Consider the following 22,916-nt stretch of genomic DNA (forward strand, 5'->3'; position numbering starts at 1 on the left):
GATCAGGGCGCTCCAGTAGCAAGCACAGATCGAAACCACACACAATCACGGATTTTGGTCTGTCGCTGAAGAAACCCAAACCGGAAGCCCTCAGTGAGAACATTTTAAAGGATGCAGAAAAGTCCATCAAGGAAACTGGGGCACTCAGTTCTGTTTCTCTTCATTGCCATCGAGTGGTCATCTGGATATTTGTTATTCGGATATTATAGTACTCATCAGATATTTTACAAGATTGTCTCTGACATTAAATTAAGTACATTCAAAGACCCAGAGAAGATCCTCTGATTAAAGAAAAACAAGATGTTGAACTGTGATGTTAAGAGTTAAAGCACACCACAAATGGAAAGGATCAGCAAAATTAATTGGATACTGAACATGCCAGTGACACAGTGACAAGTAATCACTGGGTTTATTTAGCTATGGTCATCCCTATCTTCAAAAAAGGTGACCCCAGCCTGGTTGAAAACTACAGACCAATCTCACTGTGTTGTGTCACGTGCAAAGTCATGGAATCAATCATTAACCAATTCATCACCCTCCACTTAGAGTCAAACAAACTACTCTCCCCAAAACAATTTGGTTTCAGGAAAAAATTGTCCTGCCACCTACAACTCCTAAACTGCAAAAACATATGGACTACTCTACTCGACCAGGGTAAAGCAATAGTTGCAATTTACATAGACTTCTACAAAGCCTTTGATTCAGTGGTACATGACAAACTATTGTTAAAACTGAACTCTTACGGCATTTCTGGATTCCTTCATAAGTGGATTACTGCATTCCTGTCAGTCAGGCAACAAAGAGTAAAAATAGGGAGCGCTATATGTCCCCCAAGGCAGCATTCTAGGACCCATACACTTTATACTCTAGATAAATGACCTTTGCATTCACCTTATAAGCAACTGCATCCCCTTCGCGGATGATGTAAAACTATTCAACACCACTGACAATGCTACTGCTCTTCAAAGTGACCTTGATTATGTGTCTGAATGATCAAACAATTGGCAACTCCAAATCTTGACCAACAAATGCTCTGTCCTATACATTGGTAAAAAAAAAAAATCAGTACACCAAATACAAACTAGGTGGATATGACCTCATTGATAACCCTCACTCTGTCAATGACCTAGGAGTACTCATATCTAATGACCTAAGCACCAGAGCTCACTGTAACAGCATTGCCAAAAAGGTATTAAGAGTTGTAAATCTAATCGTATGAAGCTTGTCCTCTGGAAATATTGAATTATTAACTAGGACATACAGAACTTTTGCTAGACCAATACTTGAATACAGCTCATCTGTCCGGAATCCTCACTGTATATCAGACATTAATACAACTGAGCAAGTCCAGAAGTATTTTACGAGAAGAGTACTGCACTCCTCTGCTCGCAACAGAATACCCTATATCACCAGACCTGAAATTGTGGGCTTGGACAATCTTGAACTACGCTGCCTACGGTTGGATTTAAGTGTAGTACACAAAATTATCTGCTACAATGTCCTACCAGTCAATAACTACTTCAGCTTCAACCACAACAATACAAGAGCACACAAGAGATACAAACTCAATGTTAACTGCTCCAAACTTGATTGCAGAAATACGACTTCAGCAACAGAGTGGTCAATGCCTGGAATGCACTACCTGACTCTGTAGTTACATCCTCAAACCTCCACCCCTTTAACCTCAAACTATCCACTCTTGACCTCACCCCATTCCTAAGAGGTCTGTAAGGGGTGTGCATAAGTGCACCATTGTGCCTCCTGTCCCTGTCCTATTGTCCCCATTTAATCGTACCTATTTTCTGTATTCTTACTCATGTTTATACTTATACTTATTATTTTGTAAGCGATTGACAAATCAAATAAATAAATAAATAAATAAAAATAAAATAAAATAAATAATACATTCAGTAGCTACCAGCTTCAGTGGATAACTCCCTTGTCAACACTTCAGGTTTATTATCTCACCCCTGACTTAGAAAGTAATTTCTAAGTATTGTGTGAGTAGGCAGAGTTTAAGGGGATTGCCTCCAGGGGTGGGATGCTACCAGTTCTGCCTTGCTCTATAGAACAGGTAGCTCTAAAGAGCAGCAGACACCGAACCAGTTCTGTGTTTACTGCTGTTTGGCCTACCTGCCTGCCCAGGCTCTTACCTGTCCTTTATTTCCTGCTTTTTCAACCTCAGCTGCTTTGCGTGGCACAGCTGAGGTTGGAAAAGCAGGAAAAAAGAGGCTTTTCAAATGCTGTGCACCTGCGTGCTGCGCTTTTCAGCTCTCTCAAAACGTGGTCACTGAACTGGTAGTAACACCGGTTGAATCCCACACCTGGTTGCCTCCCAATCTCTAGGCAGGGAGTTAAGGATAATTTTATTCCCTACCAAAGCTTGCCACCAGTTGTTGCAATCTGAATTTTAGTGGTGTGTCTTGGGGGGAATTGGGAAGGCTTTAGTTTGGGATCCAAGAACTGCCCAAAGTAAGTAAAAATTGGCTCACTTTAGCATGAGGAAATACATCCATGATACGAAATCAAATTTGTATTGTCAGATGTATCCTATTTCTTTTTCTGTTAAGTCACCCAGATAGCATTTGTCTGAGGGATCAGGATTTCTTCACTGCTACTTCCGCAACTTAACTGCTCCTCCTCCACACCACTTATGCTAAAATAATTGTTTCTCCCTATGCAAAGTTTAACTTAATACTGAAAAAAGATCTTGTCTTTCCACATCTGGTTTTTAGAATCATATCAAAGAAATATTAAGAAATATAATACATGCAAAATCTGGGACAATTAATTTACTTGTCTTAATATATTGGTTAAGTGTTTTATAGAGAGGTGTTATATATTTAGAATCAAAAGCGCATTTAGCCAAAGCACGTTTCTTTATCTGGGTGAAAAACAGCTGTTTGATATTTAATAGCAGTTAGCAGATGCAGTTTATAGCCTCACTGCAAATTAATATATAATGTCCCATTAATCTGGCCTCTGATAATGCCAACAGTGCCTCTTAAGTAAGTTGACTCTGAAGAGTAAAAATAAAAATATATATTATTTTCAATCACATCTAAAATTCAGTATATTTCTGGTTTATATGGAAAAAACTAGAGATATTTAAAGTGAAAAATGACTTCGGAATTGATTGAAAACAGGGGAGGGGGGAATAAGAGAAGAAAACTGTGAAAAGTTTAGAGAGAAAGAAAATGGAAATAGCTGTGTTGCAAAGTTACCAAATGTGAAAGTTCCCTGCAGAGCTTTTAATAAAGTTAAGAACAAACCCTGTCTCTGCTATATCACACATTTTTTTAAAATAAAAGATGCCATGTTAAAATCATCTTGTTTTCAAACCATCCTGAAACTTTTTTTATACTACCGAACAATATGATAGTTTATCAGAATTATACTTCAGAGGCAGAGCACAGTGAAGTCACTTGAAAAAAAAGAAACATAATCAACAGGCTGAGGATGGAAAGATGCTGGGAGGTGAGTATCTTATATTAGACTCCAAAACTTTAATCTTCCCTACAATACAGAAGGGATTTTGCTTCTTTTACCTGAAAGAACACCAAGTCTGATTGCCAATAGAGGAATCTATTGAACACTTTGGCTCTTAAGAGGAGAGGAGCCTGCAATCAGATCTACTGATCTTATGGTAATATTTTGCTTATTATTAGGGGCAACGTATTCCCTTCAGAAGTTAGTAGCTGCACTATTTTAACTTGCTTTTCCCCTTTTTCTTCTGCTCTAAGATAAAAAGGGAAGAAGAGAACAAAGATAACGGGGGATAACAGGATTCCCTCTACAGATTTTGTTCCTTTTCTATTACTGTAACCCCCCCCCCAAAAAATAATAATAATAATAATAATGTAGCAGAAACAGAGGCATCATCATATGCTACTCAAGTAAGGATCATGGTGTGTTATTACGGTTCATAAAATATATTCAGGTTCCAATCCTCCTGCTGCTAAATTTAATCACACAAAAATAATATGTTTATTTTGGACTTCACAGGAAGAAATGAAGAACTGAAAATGGAGCTAGACCACAACAGAATAAAGAGCCAGTAAATAAACCAGTTTTTTGTAATTCCTTTTCGGACAAGGAGAAAACTTGAGATGACTTACAAGTGCTCCACATAGTTGCTCTTCATGAGGAGACTGCAACTCAATTTTCTCTGGTGAGTTTTTAGTATTTTAGTATTTATTTGATTTTTCAATCGCTTACAAGATACAGGTATAAGAATAAACATAGTTTTGAATACATGAGATAGATACTTATAAGAAAAATAAAAAACAACAGGACAGGGACGATAGGCACAATTGGTGCGCTTATGCACGCCCCCTACAGGCCTCTTAGGAAAGGGGTGAGGTCAATAGTAGGCAGTCTAAGGTTAAATTTTTGGGGGTTTGGAGAAGAAACCACAGAGCCAGGTAGAGTATTCCAATCATTGACCACTCTGTTGCTGAAGTCGTATGTTCTGCATTCAAGTTTGGTGCAATTAACCTTGAGTTTGTATCTATTGTGTGCTCTTGTATTGTTATGATGGAAGCTGAAGTATTCATTGACAGGTAGGACACTGCAATGTATGATTTTATATACTATACTTAGATCGGACCGGAGGTGGCGTAGTTCTAGGTTTTCTAGGTCTAGAGTTTCAAGTCTGATGGCATAAGGTATTCTGCAATGAGTAGAGGAGTGGAGAACTCTTCTTGTGAAATATTTCTGGACTTTTTCAATTGTGTTAATATCAGATACGTAATGTGGGTTCCAGACTGATGAGCTGTATTCAAGTATAGGTCTAGCAAAAGTTTTGTATGCTCTAGTTAGTAGTGTGATATTACTAGAGAAGAAACTACGTAGGATTAGATTAACAACTCTTAATGCCTTTTTGGCCATGTAGTTACAGTGGGCTCTAGCACTAGATCATTAGAGATGAGTACTCCAAGATCCTTGACAGAGTTTGGATCATCAACAAGGATTTCACTATTCAGCCTGTTTTTTATTTTATGATTTTTTTTTTGCCAATATGTAAGACAGAGCATTTATTTGTTGAGATTTGAAGTTGCCATTTGATTGACCATTCTGATACACAGTCAAGGTCTTTTTTGTCTGTGGTGTTGAATAGCTTTCCATCATCAGATTCAGAGCTCTAGGAGTCAAGGGAATAAGCCTCTTGTTCAAACCATGATCAGCACCTTCACAAGAACAGTGGGTTCGCATACTTCTGTGTCTAATCACTTTTAGAAAATTATTGTTAGTTGCTTTCAGCTATTATGAAACTTCGGATTGACAAATCAATATTTCCTTCAATCATTAGCTGAAGAAGTTTTGAATACTAATTTAAGGATTTAAAAAAAAGCATTTTTAATAAACAGTAAAAAGGTTATTACCACTGGTGGTATTCTACCAGTTTATCGCAGTTTGGCCGAATCGGTAACTTCAATGATCATCTGTGAGCAAACCAGTTTGCTCCGATGATCAGCTATTGGGCCCTCCCATGCACCCCGGCTCTATACTGACCTTTAATTCCTGCCTTTCAACTTCAGCTGCTTTGCGCGGCACAGTGGATTGCCGCACATCAGCTGTTGAAGACACGGGGAGAGTGCAGGATTGCAGGAGGTTAGTAGTAAACCCTCTGCGCATGCACGAAGCACATACAAAGTACATCCCCAAGCCACGTTCAGAGAACCAGTGGTAAAAAAAATTGAATCCCACCACTGGTGATTACAACTTTGATTTTAGAAAGTTATTGGTGGATCTGAAATAAGGTTTTTGAATTATTCATAAGAATTCTTTCTGGGGGTGGGGAAATACTTTTGATTTTAATTCTTTTACAAAAACATGAAAGGGTGGGATTTTTAAGATTGGAAACTACAGGCACTCACAGGACCTAAAATTTAAAATTACAGAACATTTAGATTTGACTTATTAATGCAAAGGATTTTAACATTGGAAATATCGAAGGATGTTTTTGAATGATAAATCCAGTAGTTAATTTGAAGAGTATCTGCTGGTACAGATAAACTATTTATAGCAGAGAAACAAGATTTATTGGACGAGACTGAGACTGATCTGAAAGTGGATTTAAAAATGACAGGCCACAAGTTTGATATGGGTAAAAATGATACGCCGGGTATACAAAAGAAACTGGCTGATCTGTTAATATTTAAAGGGATATACAAATAACAAACCAAGAGAGCACCCTGGATAATTTTCCTATGTAGGATTTACCAAAGAAGCTTGTTGAAGAAATTTGTGAGAAGGAACATAGAAAAAAAATGAAAAACCATTATGTTCTAGAACATTATTTGAAGGGTCCAAAGATCAAGATTATTAAAAGTCAAAGGAAGGAATATAAAGTTGGTTACTCATAATAACTTGCCCTCTGGAACATGTTTCCTTCCCAAGATCTGAATGCCCCTACTTGTTCACAGCAATAGGTATGTGCAATAATTCACCATTTCTTCCTTGGAGCCTCTATTATTAATCAAAAGCAGACAACTTTTTCCAGGCCATTAATTTTTGGTAACTTTCAGGGCCTGAAAGTCACTGGGCCCAACCTTTTCCCTTTGCTGGTTCCTCTTACAGCAGGTGTGTTGTGAATGCTGCATTTTATATATTTCCCCCCTGGGTGGAAAACTTCAAAAGACATTTTAAAAAAATATCTATTTTTCCAAGCAGTTCCATTTTGACTTTTTGCCTTGTTTTTCCTCAATATTTATGAACAAAGATAAATAACCATACGGTGGAGTCCTTAATATTAAGCACTGAGCTAAATATAGAAACTTTTTTTCATATTATGAAATAATTTTGCATTTGACAATTGCCTAGCAGTGCCATTCTTAGCTTTGATTGTACAGTTGTAAAAAAAAACATTTTTGAAACTATATTTAAGAATGATATAATTTTTTTCTTCCATATCTTCAAAGAATTTGCTTATCAAAAACATCACATTTGTAGTTTGCATAAATACCACTGTACTCAGCTAACACCTGTATTTTATAATGTATTTATTTATATCTCATAATGGAGTAAAACTATTACAGAGGCAAAAACACTTCTAAATTTTGTTATGTTAAGAGTCTCTTTTTTTCTTTTTCTGGTTTCTACTATAGCTGAACATTCAATCATTTCTTGAAACCTGATCCCATTTCTCCTGCTGCTCTCAACCTCTGCTTCATCTTTGTATCTTTTAATTGTATGTACTATTTCTTGACGTTCATGCCTTTCTCTAATTATAGTGAATGTGCTAAATTCTCATAGATTGTTAACTGCTTTTTGTTTGATTACTTGGTATACAAACTTCCATTATTCCTTCAGCTACATTCCCCATAAAGTGCTGACTATTTATTGTTTGACTGACCTAGAATTCAGTAATCTCAAACATTATTTAGTAAGATGTATTGTTTGCTTATTAATCTTAGTTCTATTTTTGGACTGTGGAATGACTTTTAGTGTTATGGTCAAGACAGAAATGAGATTGTGGGAAACTGGTTTGGTGTCTTTTTATAGGGTGAGATTATGGCAGTATATTCAGTCTTGCATCATGATAATATTCAAATACTTTATCATAAAGTTCTCATCTAACAGCATATCAATAATTCCTTATCTATTAAAACAAGAATGAACAATGTGTTTGTAACTATGTGAACTGTAGTGATATAACTATATCTCCAGAGTTAGCAGGACTTGAATTTTTGGCCATTCTTACCACCTCATCTTCCCAGTGTTAAGTTTTATTGATGTTTTTAATCTGTCTGACATTAGTTGAGCTGAGTTGAGTTGAGCTGAGAGATGAAATTTAGCAGGCAATCTGATTACTAGTTTTGGCTGTCAGATTTCAACAGCATGGGCTCTGGGTATGACTAAGAAAGCAAAGAACACTCAAGAAGCACATAGATTTCTGACTACTGTAATAGAACTTGGCAAAATTTCCCCATTTTATCTATACTGCAAATAAGCTAAGAAAGAATTCAAATACACTTGACCATACAATGTTTGTGTCTGTACATATGACTGGGATTTTACTTTTTTTTGCTTTATACATTCCTTCTATACTGCCAAAGAAATGGCTTATCATATGTTTTGGATAAAATTAAATTTCTTGCTCCCCCCCCCAAAAAAAAATAAAATAAAATAAATGGAAATACAATTAAAAGCATAAAGGTAATAGAAGAGAAAATAATATTAAGATTGCTATATAAGAGGAAATGATAAATTCACTATTTATTTATTCATTCATAACTGCAAAATATCCCATCTTATTGCCCATAGGTGCGCATGCAAATGATTAATTTCAAAACAGAGTAAGCCTGAAGAGCAGCACTAAAATGTTTTATATCCTGGCAATGAAGTAGGTTCTGTCCCATTAGAAGTGGGGTGAGAAAAGGCTGCATGAGTGATCCAAATAAAAAGAGGAGAAAGAAAAGAGAGAGAGGCATCATCTCAATACAATAACAGAAATGTACATTTTATAAAATAATAAATAAAATAATAATAAAATACCCAATAAGGTAATGACAAGTTTATTGCATTCTGGGAAAGACACAAGTCCAGTCAATCTAAATCTGCAATTAGAAAACAATTAATATGGAAACTGATTAGACAACTAAAAGATTCTGCTAATGGACTTTTTTGTTTTTAACCTTGTTTATGAAATGCTAATAATTAAAGTCTTTACTTCTGGTGTTTTTGCTAGACATTTTTACTGCAGAAAAGCTCAAAAGGGATAGGTAACCGCAGGAACTGACAAAGCAACAGGACCAATTATCCAACCAGATCCCATTTTATTTTTCATGCTGGAAGGCCTTGCTTAGGAAATAAAATTTAATGGAAAAAAAAACAATGTAAAGCTTTGAGCAGCTATTAGAATTCCTCAAGCATGCTCCTTTTGAAAGGGAGCACTGAAGTTTGAAAATTTAAGTATCAGATATACAGCAAAGAGCAGCTGTTTCACTCAGAAGCCCATGCACAGCTGCACGCAACCCATAACTAGATTTCCCTAAATATTTGTGTTCTACCATCAATTTGTGGTTTAAGAATTTTACATGACAAGGAAAAATTAAGTTAAACGGTCAAAGGAGTCAATCCATGTAACAAAGAATTATGACAGATTATTATGCATAACTTGTAAATGCATATGTGACCAATAAGGACCTAATAGCATGACAGGTGGTAGTATTTAAATGTTTTAATCAATACAGAACTTGAGCTCCAACATAAAACATAGCTAACTATATCCATAACAGAGAATATTTGTAGTTCGGGGTTGAAATGAGGGGCCCTTGCTACTCTCTGAGCTTAGTTGTTTTCTTGAAGATGCTTCATTACCCAAACTAGGTAGTATCATCAGTCATTAGCACTGATGACGTTACCTAGTTTGGGTAATGAAATGTTTGCAAGAAAACCACCAAGCTCAGAGAGCATCAAAGACTCCTTATAGCTAACCATATTAAAAAAACCCTTCCCAGCACATTCAATGTACAAAGATTCACCCTGGAAAGAGCATTAGAGATTCATCTTAATAATAATAATAAAAAAGATAAGACCTTCTCTCTTAATGGCCTGTGCCATTCAATAAGTGGTAGGATAAGGGAAAGAGTGGAGATACATTTAAAAACAGACACACACAAAAAATGAAGAATATAGATGAAGTCCCCACTGCCCAGTTCTTGGATACTGTAATCTTCTAAAGCCATTTAATTCATGTAAAATTGAAACCTGGTACTAACAATTATAGTTAGAATTTGCTGGTCCACGAGCAAGATAAAGTGTCTAATTATACCTAGAAATGGTCCCATGGCCACTATATTAACTTTAAGACTGGTGACATATGTCCCATTTGAAGTCCTGGTTAGTAATCTTACTCCTAACCAATGCTATACAGGTAGTCCTTGACTTATAACCATTTGTTTAGTGACTGTGACTTATGAAACGTGACTTGTGGCCATTTTTCACGCTTACAACCACTCTAGAATCCCCATGTTCAGATAACAGATAACAGATAATCAGAGTTGGAAGGGACCTTATAGGTCATCTAGTCCAACCCTCCCCCCCACCCAAGCGGGAGACCCAACACCATTTCTGACACATGGCTGTCCAATCTCTTCTTGAAGGTCTCAAGTGACTCCCACAACTTCTGAGGGCAAGCTGTTCCACTGGTTGATTGTTCTCACTGTCAGAAAGTTTCTCCTTGTTTCCAGGTTAAATCTCTCCTTGTTCAGTTTCCATCCATTATTCCTTGTCTGGCCTTCAGGTGCTTCAGAAAATAGCTTGACCCCCTTCTTCCTCCCTGTGGCAGCCCGTCAAATATTGGAAGACTGCTATCATGTCTCCCCTGGTCCTTCTCTTCACTAGACTAGCCATGCCCAGTTCCTTCATTCATCCTTTCTTCATTTTAGTTTCCAGTCCCCTAATCATCCTGGTTGCTCTTCTCTGTACTTTTTCTAGAGTCTCAACATCTTTTTTATAATGTGGTGACCAAAACTGGATGCAATACTCTAGGTGTGGTCTTACTAAGGCTTTATAGAGTGGTATTAGTACCTCCCTTGATCTCGATTGTATCCCTCTGTTAATGCAACTTAGAATTGCATCATGTGAGCAGCCACTTGGCAGCTGGCTCATATTTATGATGGTTGCACAAACCTGGGTTCATGTGATCCCCTTTTGCAACCTTCTCACAAGCAAAATCAACGGGAAAGCCAGATTCACTTAATAATCGCATTACTGATTTAACAACTGTTGTGATCCACTTAACAACGGTGGCAAGAAAGGTCGTAAAATGGGGCGACGCTCACTTAATTGTCTCACTTAGCAATTTTGTGGTTGTAAGTCGAAAGCTAGCTGTATGTTATTTTTACCATGACACGTATTCCACGAGCCTGATGAATAATCTATTATACTATTTTACCCAATTCATGCACTGAATCTTTTGGCGTTATCACTTTGTTTTCCTTCTAGTGGTTGCTTACTTTAAAACCAGATTTGGATCCTCAAGACAAACTCCAAGTTAGACCAGAAAACCAGAACACTTATCTCCCAGACTGACAATGGGATAGTACATTGTTTGCCACAAAGGTTATTTATTATTATTTTATTATTTGTTTGTCGAGCATGTATTAGATAACGGATATAAGTATAAACATGATTATTAATATATGAAATGGATACGAATAAAAGGGAACATTAGGACAAGAGCGGTAGGAACGTTGATGCGCGCCCCTTACAGACCTCGTAGGAATGGGGTAAGGTCAATAGTTGACAGTGGAAGGTTAAAGTTTTGGGGAAGAAACCACAGAGTCAGGTAGTGCATTCCAGGCATTGACCACTCTGTTGTGAAGTCGTATTTCCTGCAATCGAGTTTGGTGCGGTTTACCTTGAGTTTGTATCTATTGTGTGCTCGTGTATTGCTCCAAACACAAACAAAAATTATTCTTAATTTGTTTTTGCTTAGTTTCTCCTAGAAATTTAAATCTTAAGGGGGCTATAAGTGGTATGTTGAATGTTTCAGAAAGTGGACAAATTTTATTTCCAACACCATTTCAAATAACACATAACTATCAAGTTCCCTGCTATTAGAGTCTCTCTCTCTCTCTCTGATTCTTGTGTATGCTCGCCAAAACACACCCACCAAAGATGCATCTTCTTTCAAATCTCTATGAAGTCAGTGGAGTCACAGGGAAGCGGAAAGGATGTGTGATCACCACAAGCAGCATCTAATGTTCCAGTCATAGAGAAGGCACAATAAAGAGAAGGTTGATTTGGTTGTAGTGTACAAGGAGAGCAATGTCAAAGAAACATTTGTCAAGAAGGGAACACGCAGCAATGAGTTACTGAAGGTCAAGTGAGGATTTCTTTTAATCTTGATTTTTTAAAGCCAGAACTGGAGCAGCGAATTTTATACAGCAGACCAACGTAAGGAGTGGGCAAAATTACTGTGTCATCAAAATACTACACAAGGCTTGCTTCTTTATAGACCTCAATAAAAAAATAATGTATTCTTTGGGTAAAATGTTTTCTAAGGCACTTTCAGCAAATTTATGAACTACACTTGCTAGATGATTAGTGAGGGCATGCTAAAATTGGGTAGATAATTAAGGTGGAAAGCAGGTATCTAAATCATAAAAGCTTAACTAAAAACCATGAAAAACATGCCATGAATACTTGTGGGTTATAATTTTTGTCGCTAGATTATGGGTGACGAGCAAAATTAAAGGGCACTAACATAAGGAGCAACTGCTTAACAAATTTGGAACAATCTGGTGTTCTCTCTTTTATTCTTATTCAGTCTTATTCAAGATTGCCTTAATCTGAATGGTTTGCAGATTTGATTTCACAGTAGGTAAGTTTTAAGATACTGTTTGAAGCTAAGAGAAACTCAGCTGCATCCAAAGGTAAGCTGAAAATTTCCGGCATGGAAAGACTTAAGTGCAGAATCTGAAAGGGTGCTCACTGAATAAACTCACTGAATGAATTGCACATAATAACAGAAAATACACTATATTATATATGATACAAAAGTATATTAAATGTACTTTTAAAATGGTGATGAAATATGTTGATATTTGCCCTCAATGGTGACCTGCACTGCCAGCAATATTAGAATACTGCTAAATTATGTTTTGAAGCAAATCAAGCTTAGCTTTGCCTATTGGAAACATCTTAGAGAAAGAAATGATGAAATTTATGAATTAAGGATTCATATACTCAAGGTTACCTAGCCATATGGAACATTTCATTAACTGCAGTAGAAGTAATTCTGTGGGAGAACTTTGCATGAATTAGATGTGGTATCTAGAAATAATAATTTCTGTTTGTAAGGTTCCTTTATCCAAATGAATTAAAACCCAACTGTTTGCTTCTTTTCAGTTTTTAGAAATATGTATTCTCCCAAAAATAAAACATTGGGGGGAAGAGGGTTGAGGAGAACAGGTCAATCTAAAGTCCAAAAGAGTCAACAGCCAAAAAGTGTTTTGGTTTTTTTTCATATTAACTTGTTAGATTAATTTGATTTGTTGTGTTGTATTGCAAAACTTTCTATAGGAAGATTTACTATGGAGGACACTTTTTAAACAGAAAAATATGTTCAGTACAAACATGCTTTAACTAGATTCAACTGAAACAAATCCAACCACTTTAGACATGGGTACCGTATCGGTTCATTTTATTTTATTGTATTCTCCATAGCAAAGCAGGCAATTCCCATACAAAACTTCATTCTCATGCTGGAATGTCCTTGACTTTTAGCACAAGTCATTGGAGGGATGCTGTTTTATACAATTGTGAGGAGAAGGAAATTCTCAAAGGTAAGAGAATAAACCCAATGCAATGATTGAAAGTAATGCTTATGTTTTACTGTTTATTTTGAGACAATTCAAATATTATGGTTTGATCAGAGAAAGGAACAAAGCTACTGAGAAAACATGATTTCTTTGTTTCTTTCATAAAGGGTAAGATCATACAATAGATATTTTCTACCTTCTATGAGAGAAGACAGATGGAGAGGGATGGTGAAGTAGGAGGAAAAATGGGTATATGCTATTGATCATTTTTTAAAAAAAATTTGGAAATCGGTGTTTGCAATACAAAAAGCAATTACGGAACGTAACACCTAAAATCCATTATGTTGCCTGATTAGAAACAATAATTCACTCATTCTCCCAATTTAGGCTTTAGATCATTTTATAGAAAGGAAAATATCAGGCCCTTTTCTCTATAGCAAACTACAGTATATGCTAACGAATAGCATCTATCTATCCAATTGCTCCCGTTGGACCTCACTTAGACACGTGCGCACATACGCACACCAATGTATTTAATCCTGCAAGACAAGGTTATTATATTGCCCCAACAGAAATGATAAGTTGAGTCCCCTGCTGATAAAATAATAAAGGAAACACAGAGTAAGGAAATGGAAGAGAACATCATCTGGACTTAGATAAAAGTCATTGGGAAGATTCCCAAGGTGACATGGAAGAGGGGAAAATTGGTGAACGGGGGTGAGTTGAAGCAATCTTAAGAATGAGCAGGCTGCCAAGGACTTGCAGTCTGATTATGTAACAGTGGGAGCGCTGCAACAGCTGTAACTTCAGGGACTGGTCCTAAATCCCTTTGCTCACCGGAGAGTTGCCATAATTTCAAAGGTCACTGAATGAATGGTTGCAAGTTGAGAAGTACCTGTAAAGTTCTACTAGGAAAACAGGATTTGGCCATACTTCTCCACACACCTAAAATACACATGAGCTGGTTGAAACCACACAATTCTCAGTTACCTACACATTACTATGCAGAGTGCTTCTTTCCAGAATTGGTAAAAAAAAATAAAAATGCCAAGAACAATAAAGCATCTGCAGCATTTCCAGATGCTATTTGGAATATAGAATAACAGAGTCGGAAATGATCTTGGAGGTCTTCTAGTCCAGGGCTCCCCAAACTTGGCAACTTTAAGACTTGGGGACTTCAACTCCCAGAATTCTCCAGCCAACATGGCTGGCTGAGTTATTCTGGGAATTGAAGTCCACAAGTCTTAAAGTTGCCAAGGTTGGAGACTTCTGCTCTAGTCAAACCCACTGCTTAAGCAGGAAACCCTATACCAAGGGTGTTAAACTCACAGCCCACAGACCGGTTCCTCACCCGCTGGCTATGCCTTCCCCTGCTTTAGCGAAGAGGAAAAAAGTTGCAATACATCATGCCATGAGTTTGACACCCCTGCCCTATACCATTTCAGACAAATTGCTGTCCAATCTCTTCTTAAAAACTTTCAGTGTTGGAGTATTCACAACTTCTGGAGGCAAGTTGTTCCACTGATTAATTGTTCTAACTGTCACAAAATTTCTTGTTAGTTCTAGGTTGCTTCTCTCCTTGCTTAGTTTCCACCCATTGCTTCTTGTCCTTCCCTCAGGTGTTTTGGGGAATAGCTTGATTCCCTCTTCTTTGTGGCAGCCCCTGAGATATTGGAACACTGCTATCATGTCACTCCCTAGTCCTTCTTTTCTTCAGACTAGACATACCCAGTTCCTGCAACTGTTCTTCATATGTTTTATCTTCCAGTCCCCCAATCATCTTCGTTGCTCATTTCTGCACTCTTTCTAGAGTCTCAACATCTTTTTTACATCGTGGCAATTAAAACTGGATGCAGCATTCCAAGTGTGGCCTTACCAAGGCATCATAAAGTGGTATTAACACTTCACATTTCATTCTATACCTCTGTTAATGCACCCTAGAATTGTGCTGTTTTTTGGTGGGGGACGGGCAGCTGCAGAAGCACACTATAGCTCCCATTCTAATTCACATGCTTTGCATCTAAATCATCCATATGGGGTTCTCAGCACAGCTACAGCCGTCATGCTTCTCAGACTACATTCATGTTGTCTACACATAATTATGAAAAGTCTGAACCCTGCTATGAAAACTGCAGAATACTTATACATAGGAAGGATAGTTTTTCTCTGACACAAAGTTAAGTGAGGAACAGCTAGAGGAATTTCACAGTTGGCAAGAGACGTGGTGCCTCATTCGCTCCTTTAATAAGCTTTTCATCCTCTGGAAAAGTTTGGATCTCCAAAGACATTTTTTATCTATTATGCACTTGCTTGATGCTAAACTGCTGCCATTAAAAAAAAGGGAGGGGGAAAATTGCCTAGGACAGCTATTTGAATCAAAGGAGATATATACTTGAAAAAAAGAAATCTAAGGAGATTCAAAAAAGAATAATTAAAAAGGGAATGAAATATAATATGATTTTTTCTTTTCTTTCCTTCCCTTGATTGTCAAATTAAAAGAGCAGTTTCTTCAACTAAATGGATTTTATTTTCCTTCCTTATTAAATGTAGCCTGTGTACTACTAGCATTTGAAGATGAGTGAGGTACGGTAATAGCTCTTGCAAATTGTGTATATAATGGAACTTGTCTTTAATGGACATATTTCTTATTGAGCTGATGTAAATCTCCAACTTTTTTCAATTAATCAAGCAAATCCAACTGTGAAAAGCTTTGATGTCTTGTCACTCTTCTTTTTCCCCTTTTAGTTTTAATCTTCCTTGCTTAGGTATTTCTCATGTAATATCCATAACTATCACCTACTCTCCAATTCTTTGATTTGTATCATCTTATGCCCAGAGATTTAACCTATTTTGAATACAATCCTCTGTACTAGCCTCACATATATCCTGGCTCTTAATTATCTGTTTTGTTTTGTTTTTATCAGAATTGGTATGGGATTAGAAGGTAAAGGTTCCCCTCACACATGCGTGCTAGTCGTTTCCAACTCTAGGGGGCAGTGCTCATCTCCATTACAAAGCTGAAGAGCCAGCACTGTCCAAAGACATCTCTGTGGTCAAGTGGCTGGCATGACTAAACGCTGAAGGCGCACGGAACACTGTTACCTTTCCACCAAAGTGGTTCCTATTTTTCTTCTTGCATTTTTTTACATGCTTTCGAACAGCTAGGTTGTCCTGCTATACAAAGTGGCTTGTCCTGTCAGCGTTGATGGGACTGTTCTCGGTTCTTGTTCCTTGGTTAGGCTGTTATTTACTGTTGGCTTGTTTGTCTATGTTGGTAGGTCCATGATTGAGGTATTGTTTATTTGAGTATTGATCTTGTGTTAATCTTGGTATTAATCTCTGCTCGTGTAGATGTTGATTGCTGGTAAGCAATCTCTTGATTGCTGGTAAGTGCTTTGATCTTTTTGTTTCCTTCAGAGCTTTTTCGTTGTCTCTTTTGAGTATATTCTGCTGGCTCCTCAGTTTTATTCTTTGTTTATTTATTACTTGGTTTTAGAAGGCCACCCAATTCAAACAATGTGACTTTGCGTGGTATATGATAATAAAAAACAAACAAGCAGCAAATCAACCATGTAACACTTAAATATATACCATTTATGAACATAAAATAGGAACTGCAAAAAAAAAAAAACCCAAAGGGATTTCCATTCAACTAGTCCTTAATGCCTGGGGGGAAAGGTTTGCTTAACAGCTTTCCTAACAGTGAGTAGAGTTGAGGCCTGATATATATTAGTTGGGAGAGAGAGAGATCATTCCAGAGAAAGGCAGACATCGCAGAAAAGGTATCCTCCCTGGGTCCCATAAAACGTTAAGATTTAAAAGAAGAAACTCTTATCAGTTTTCAGTTGATAAAAGAAACGTTGGCCTCGTTTTGAAGCCATACTAAATTTTGAAGTAATGCTCAGCATTATAGAAATCAGCTTCTGTGGGCTTGTGGGGGGCTCTTTTCTTCAGTATGAACTTGGGAAACTTTGCCTCCCGTTTTAGATGAACTGCAGACTGTGATGCCATCCAAAATGGACAGAGTTATGATTAATCCTAAAGATGAAAAATTGAAAGTAGCTAACCTCAAACCAAGCCGAACTGGTAGTTAAAAAAGCCTCCCACTATCACCTGAGAGGAGGGGAAAAAAGCCTCCGACAATCAGCTGAGAGGAGAAAGAAGAGAAAGGCGCAGGATCGGCCCTCCCATCTGCCCCTGAGCTTTTCTTTATCCTATCAGCTGATTGGCGCTGCAGGCCTCAGCTGGTGTGGGGAAAGCTGCCCACTCGCGATCACCAAACTGGTAGTGGAACAGGTAGGATCCCACTGCTGATATAAACCATGGTTCCTTTTAAAAAAAAAACTATAATAGTTTGGTCTGCATATAACACAACAGTAAATCCATTAGCAGAGAAGTAGAAGCTTCTCGTTTCTTTATGACCACAACAGAAAGAAAGTGGGCAGGGTTTGAGTTGATCTGAGAAGCCAGATGTGAACATTTTTTCTTGAAATGGGCAGTACATCAGCTAACACTCCATTTATAATGTTTTCGTGCAGGCTAGGGCTTAAACAAGTTTCAGTCGTTTATTACGCATACCATAACTTTGCATTAGAATGAACAGTCATGCTACAACTGTACATTTGGAAAAAAATAATGTGGGCAATATGTGCTCTTCTTTTTTAACCAGTCCTCATGGAGGTTGATGAAAGAGAAGAAGGTTTAGAAAACACTCGCAGAAGCAAGAATTTCAGAGAAGCTCTTGATTGTGGAGTCGAACGTTATTTACTTGACTCTACACATAGCAATCAGCATTGCTGAGACTTTCGTCTGACGAGCAAAAGCAGACAAAATCTGACAAACCTTCCTGGGTTGGATCTGAATGGATTAATGCCTAATATAGTGGATTTAGTCACAGCCCCTATTCATTCTGACACAGGAAAGCAGGCCAATGAAACCAGCAGCGAAATAATATGCTGAAATTAGAGGAAAAACAGAGAGCAAATGAGATGGCCCAGAATGGCCTTTGGAAAGATGCAATTGCATCCCTGAAGTGGGAGTACAGAACAAAACAAGGCCCATTACTTTGGACTGTTTATTTTTCATTTTTCAAGAAGTAATGGATATATTTTATGGATACTATTCACACTGACTAAATGTGCACATTTTAGGCTTTATTATTAGCTTTTTTTTTAATAAAGATGATATTAGCACCTTAGCCCGGCATCCATACCTCTTTTTGAAGTTTTGTAAAACATGTTTTTTCCTCTGAGCCAAAGCCATTTCCTTTAATGTACAAAAGCTGGCCCTTTCAACAACCATACAAGGAAGGTGCTCTGAAGCCCTTGATTAAAGGAAGAAAATCTGCGTGAGAAGGAAATGCCACAGACTTTAAGGGTCTAGCAAAATAAAGCCCTTATTGCACATTAATGCCTTTTACTGTTTGATTGGCTGCTTTCTGACATATACTGAATGCAGGTAATCATTTGTTTCTCTACCCTACGTAAAAATTTGACTGCTCCCTTAATAAGCACTTATTTTGCTTTGGATGACATACTTGTGGTTTGCAAAGGTCCCGAGAGTTTCTCTCTCAAATTCAGGGACAAGTTTCTTTCCAGCTTCACGCCAACTTAGATGCCTGATTTTTATAGGGGAAACGTTATCTGCCGCCAAAATGTCATACCATTTTTATGTTAGATTCTAGCTTAATTACATTAAACAAAGAGTTGACCAATGTACAATAGGGCTTCATGTGTTTGATTTTCAAGAAGGATAAATAACTTGTTCCTGTTTCTCACCTCTGGCTCTTAAAAACAGTCCAATTAATTAATCCAAATATAATGTCAGAAATTTGAACACCGTGACTGAATTTATTCTTAGAAGAATTGCAGATGAAGTAGTTGTAATGCTAGACTGTTAAAAGTGAGTGTCTTAGCTGTTTGGCAACCTGAGTGTATAGCTAACGCATAGCATGCCATTATTTCTTACATGTTTCCCCAGGGCTAACACCTGCCCTGGATGCACATAAAAAATAATAAGTTTCTCAATGATAGTTTGATATATGACCATTAAAGTTAGCTTATTAATTTCTAGCATATTGGTTTCATCAATTATTTATCACCTCAGGAGTTCCTTTGATGTTGAACGAGGCGGGAGTTCTTTTGGAAGTGATGAAATCTAAAAGGTCTATCGTTATTTTTGCTGAAAAATTCTTTGTCTCTAGAGCTTCATTGATGAAACTCTATGAAAACTCAGAGAATTCAATCACTTCACAAGGCTGATTTGACAACATCTAATGCTGTGATGGCTGCAGGGGAAAAATGAACTATTCAGGCTTTATTACAGACCGATGCTTAATATTGCACTTAACACACGTAATTTAGTTCTCCAAAACTGCAAGAATTAGTAGATTTCTAAGAATTCAGATCTGTTGACAGAACAGATTAACTATGCCTCAACTTGGACAAAATGTAGCTGTTGGAAAACATGCCAGGTCACAGCATGCTCTTACTCTAGATTTTTAGAAAAGGGGGAAATCCAATTTACAAGCAGCGGAGAAATGTATGAGTTTTGTTTGATCTCAATTGTTAGCCATTAGCTCAGCACTGATTGGTTGAAATATCTTCATTTCTTTCTAGCCAAGAAGGAGACTCTCTTGGCAATTGCACTAGAATAGAATAAACATAATTTATAAACATATAATTCATGGTTGCACAGTATAGCCCTTGATGCTTGCTGAGCATGATTCTTTGCTTGCAGACATTTGATTATCCAACTAGGTAACTCTTGTCAGTTACATCTACCCAACCCACCAAAGCGGGGAGGCGAGTCCCATCCTCGAGGGAGATACCCCTGGTGGGACCCAGAAGGGCCTTTGTGGTAGCTCCCTCTCTCTGGAAAATCATTCCCCCAGAGACTAGAATGGCCCCCACTTTAACACTCTTTTGGAAGGTGCTGAAGACCTGGTTCTGCCAGCAGGCCCGGAGAACGCAGAGCGGGATAGAGCCCATTAAATGGCTTGTGTGATGTGTTGTCGATGGGGCGGGGGTTATTTTATTTTATTATATGATTAGTCTTTTATTAGTTTTATTGTTTTATATAGAGAGGTTTTCATATTCCTGTAAGCCGCCTTGAGTAGTCATGTGCGAAGAGGCGGCAATATAAATTTCGTAAAATAAAATAAAAATAAATTATCAGGGCCAGTGAATGTAGGGTTTGCTTCCTGTTTATATACAGTAGGTGGCCCTGCCAGTATAGGTGAGGTTGTGGTTTTCTCCTTGGTAGATCCTTGATTACGGTATTGCTTTCTGAACCTCTGGTGTTAATCAGTTTAACTGGATTTTGGCTGCTGGAGAGGATGTGTTCTGGTCCTTTTGTTTCCTCCTTAGCTTTGTTATCATCTCTTATCATTTGAGTAGTATACAAATACGGTTTATCTCTAGGTGTCTATTGATGGCTGGTTTGGCTGAATGTCAAACTTCCAAGAATTTCCCATTTGGCTCAACAAAATAGTTTCAAATGTGAATGGGAAGTCATGGCCAACAAATATCCTTCATAACATGGAAGAACCTTACAATCAAATTTTATTATGTGTATCAAGGAGATTGTGGCTATATTTGTTAAGCTTCCTCTTTCAATTAATTTTTGCTTTTTGCACACGCATGCACGCACACGTGTATACACACATACACACACACACACACACCGCTTAGACTCCATTAACTAAAAACATAAAGATATATGCACCAATTACTGGGAAAGTGTATAAACTGTAGAAATAGAACAGAAAATCATGAAGGAGCCTTGAGTATGTTCAGTATAGAAATATAGGCACTTTCCCACAGTGCAACCTTTGAACATCTTTTACCATGCAAAGGTACTTGTGGAAAGTGCCACTTATAGCACAACATCAATGGAAAACTATCTGCTAAATGGAAGAGGGATACCCTTGAAGATAGCCCCAAAATTTGCTGGTTCCCAAGTTAATTCCAGTCCCAACTAACATACTGGCCTTTATTTACAAAATTTTTCTCCAATATGTTTTTATCGCATCTTAAGATTTCAAATACAGCAACTTTGTCTTTTTAGCATTGACCCCCAATTTTGGATAGCTTGTCTCATTGATAAATGCCTTGTGCCAACTCTATTTTAATGTTTTCAATGTGAAGCAGGGGACTTTCATTATCTAAGACTTTTTAATCAATTGATGTATGGTTGTTAAATATAAAGGCTGCTCAGCAAATTTTTAATTATTTGGACAGTGGCTTTTATTATTTTGTTGCTTTATCATTTTATTATACATTTTTAATTATTGTTTTGTTTTGTGTATTTTAATTATTCAGAATTTTAATTGATGATTTTAGTTGAATCCACCAGGAAGACTTGGCTTGGAAGGGGTGGCACTGATAATGCAAAAATACACATTTAAATGGAATAAGGTTACTAGGTGAGCAAGAGTGACTGATGAATAGCAGAGCTTAAATTGTCTCTTTTGAAACTTGCAGATGCAGAATCATATCCTCTAGATTTTTTACCACATTCCAAATTAATGTTGATATATATTTCTGAATTCCAACTATAATAGGGAGAACTATAATATCTTCAGAGACACAGTCACTATTTTAATGGTCTTAATGCTACCTTTAAATAATTGTCCCCAAATTACCAGGCTATAATATAAATTTAAAACACAATAATAGGTAGGCAGAAGGTATAACTGGAATTCTTAGAGCATACTATGGGCACTTTCGCAGCATGGTTGTAATGAGAAGGTTCAAAAATTGGCCAATATGAGTGTGGTCAATCACATGATATCAATTTATCAAATGCAAAATGATAAAGATGCCCTCTGCCTAACCCCCTCTTGGTTCCTTATGTTGATTTTTAACATTTTATTTTCCTCTGGGCGGTTGAACAAAGGATAGGATTTTAAGCAGCCATCATTTTACTTCCTATTGATGCTATCGGGGTAGGGAAAGCCCTGGTAGCTTTCTTCAAAATAAAATATGATGCTGAGGCTGGCATTTTAATTAATTAACCTTTCAGGCAGGTAGATTTTTCGTTCTCAGGCAACAATTCCACTGATGTCAGTAAGAATATTTCAAAGTAATCAGAAGACTGAACTGACAGATTGCCTCTGTCAGTTCAGTCCTCGTACAGAGCACCTAATGGACTGGATTAAGTAGCTTCATTTTTATGCATAACGTTTTCCCATTATATGTAGATATCACAATATTTATCTATAAAACATTCTTTTAAAGAAGAGCAATTAACATTTATATACCATGCAATTTATCCATCGTAACATTATAGTCAAATCATCATGGTTATAATTCTCTAGCTGAGATTTGAATTATGCTATGATCTTTATGGATTTGTCAAGTTTTAGTTCCCCTTATAATATTTACCCATGTCTACACGGGTATTATTTCATGCTGCAGAACTAAAGAATGAACTGTAAACAAGCCCTAGATTTACATCTGGGACAGCATTTTATAGCAATCCACTTCCAATTAATAAATTTATCTATATGCATAATAAACATGAAAAATAATTATAAACTTGGTATATAGTAATGACACATAGGGAAATGAGTACCATAATTACAAAATAGTCCTAATGAACAAAATGTTAAATTATATTACTCTTTAGAATCTCATAATA

General features: G+C 37.0%; 1 protein-coding gene and 1 long non-coding RNA gene across 4 annotated transcripts in view; one reads left to right on the top strand and one right to left on the bottom strand.

The window, feature by feature from the left end:
- The window catches only part of LOC148128000 (uncharacterized), a 76,675-nt gene extending 57,329 nt beyond the window's left edge, over nt 1–19,346 (top strand). Inside the window, exons 2-7 of one of the 3 annotated variants that reach the window (XR_015740792.1) lie at nt 3,744–3,896; nt 4,006–4,057; nt 10,954–11,070; nt 12,281–12,334; nt 13,180–13,298; nt 17,944–19,346. This is a non-coding gene — a long non-coding RNA (uncharacterized LOC148128000). The remainder of the gene's footprint in view (nt 1–3,743; nt 3,897–4,005; nt 4,058–10,953; nt 11,071–12,280; nt 12,335–13,179; nt 13,299–17,943) is intronic. The other 2 variants (XR_015740794.1, XR_015740793.1) reach the window with 2 other exon arrangements.
- THSD7B (thrombospondin type 1 domain containing 7B) overlaps nt 1–22,916 on the bottom strand; it is a 528,825-nt gene that overhangs the window by 179,386 nt on the left and 326,523 nt on the right. The window lies entirely within an intron of this gene.

This window comes from Pseudonaja textilis, chromosome 1, assembly GCF_049901715.1.
Source record: "Pseudonaja textilis isolate UNSWEBS1 chromosome 1, rPseTex1.2, whole genome shotgun sequence".
NCBI classification, from domain to species: Eukaryota; Metazoa; Chordata; class Lepidosauria; order Squamata; family Elapidae; genus Pseudonaja; species Pseudonaja textilis.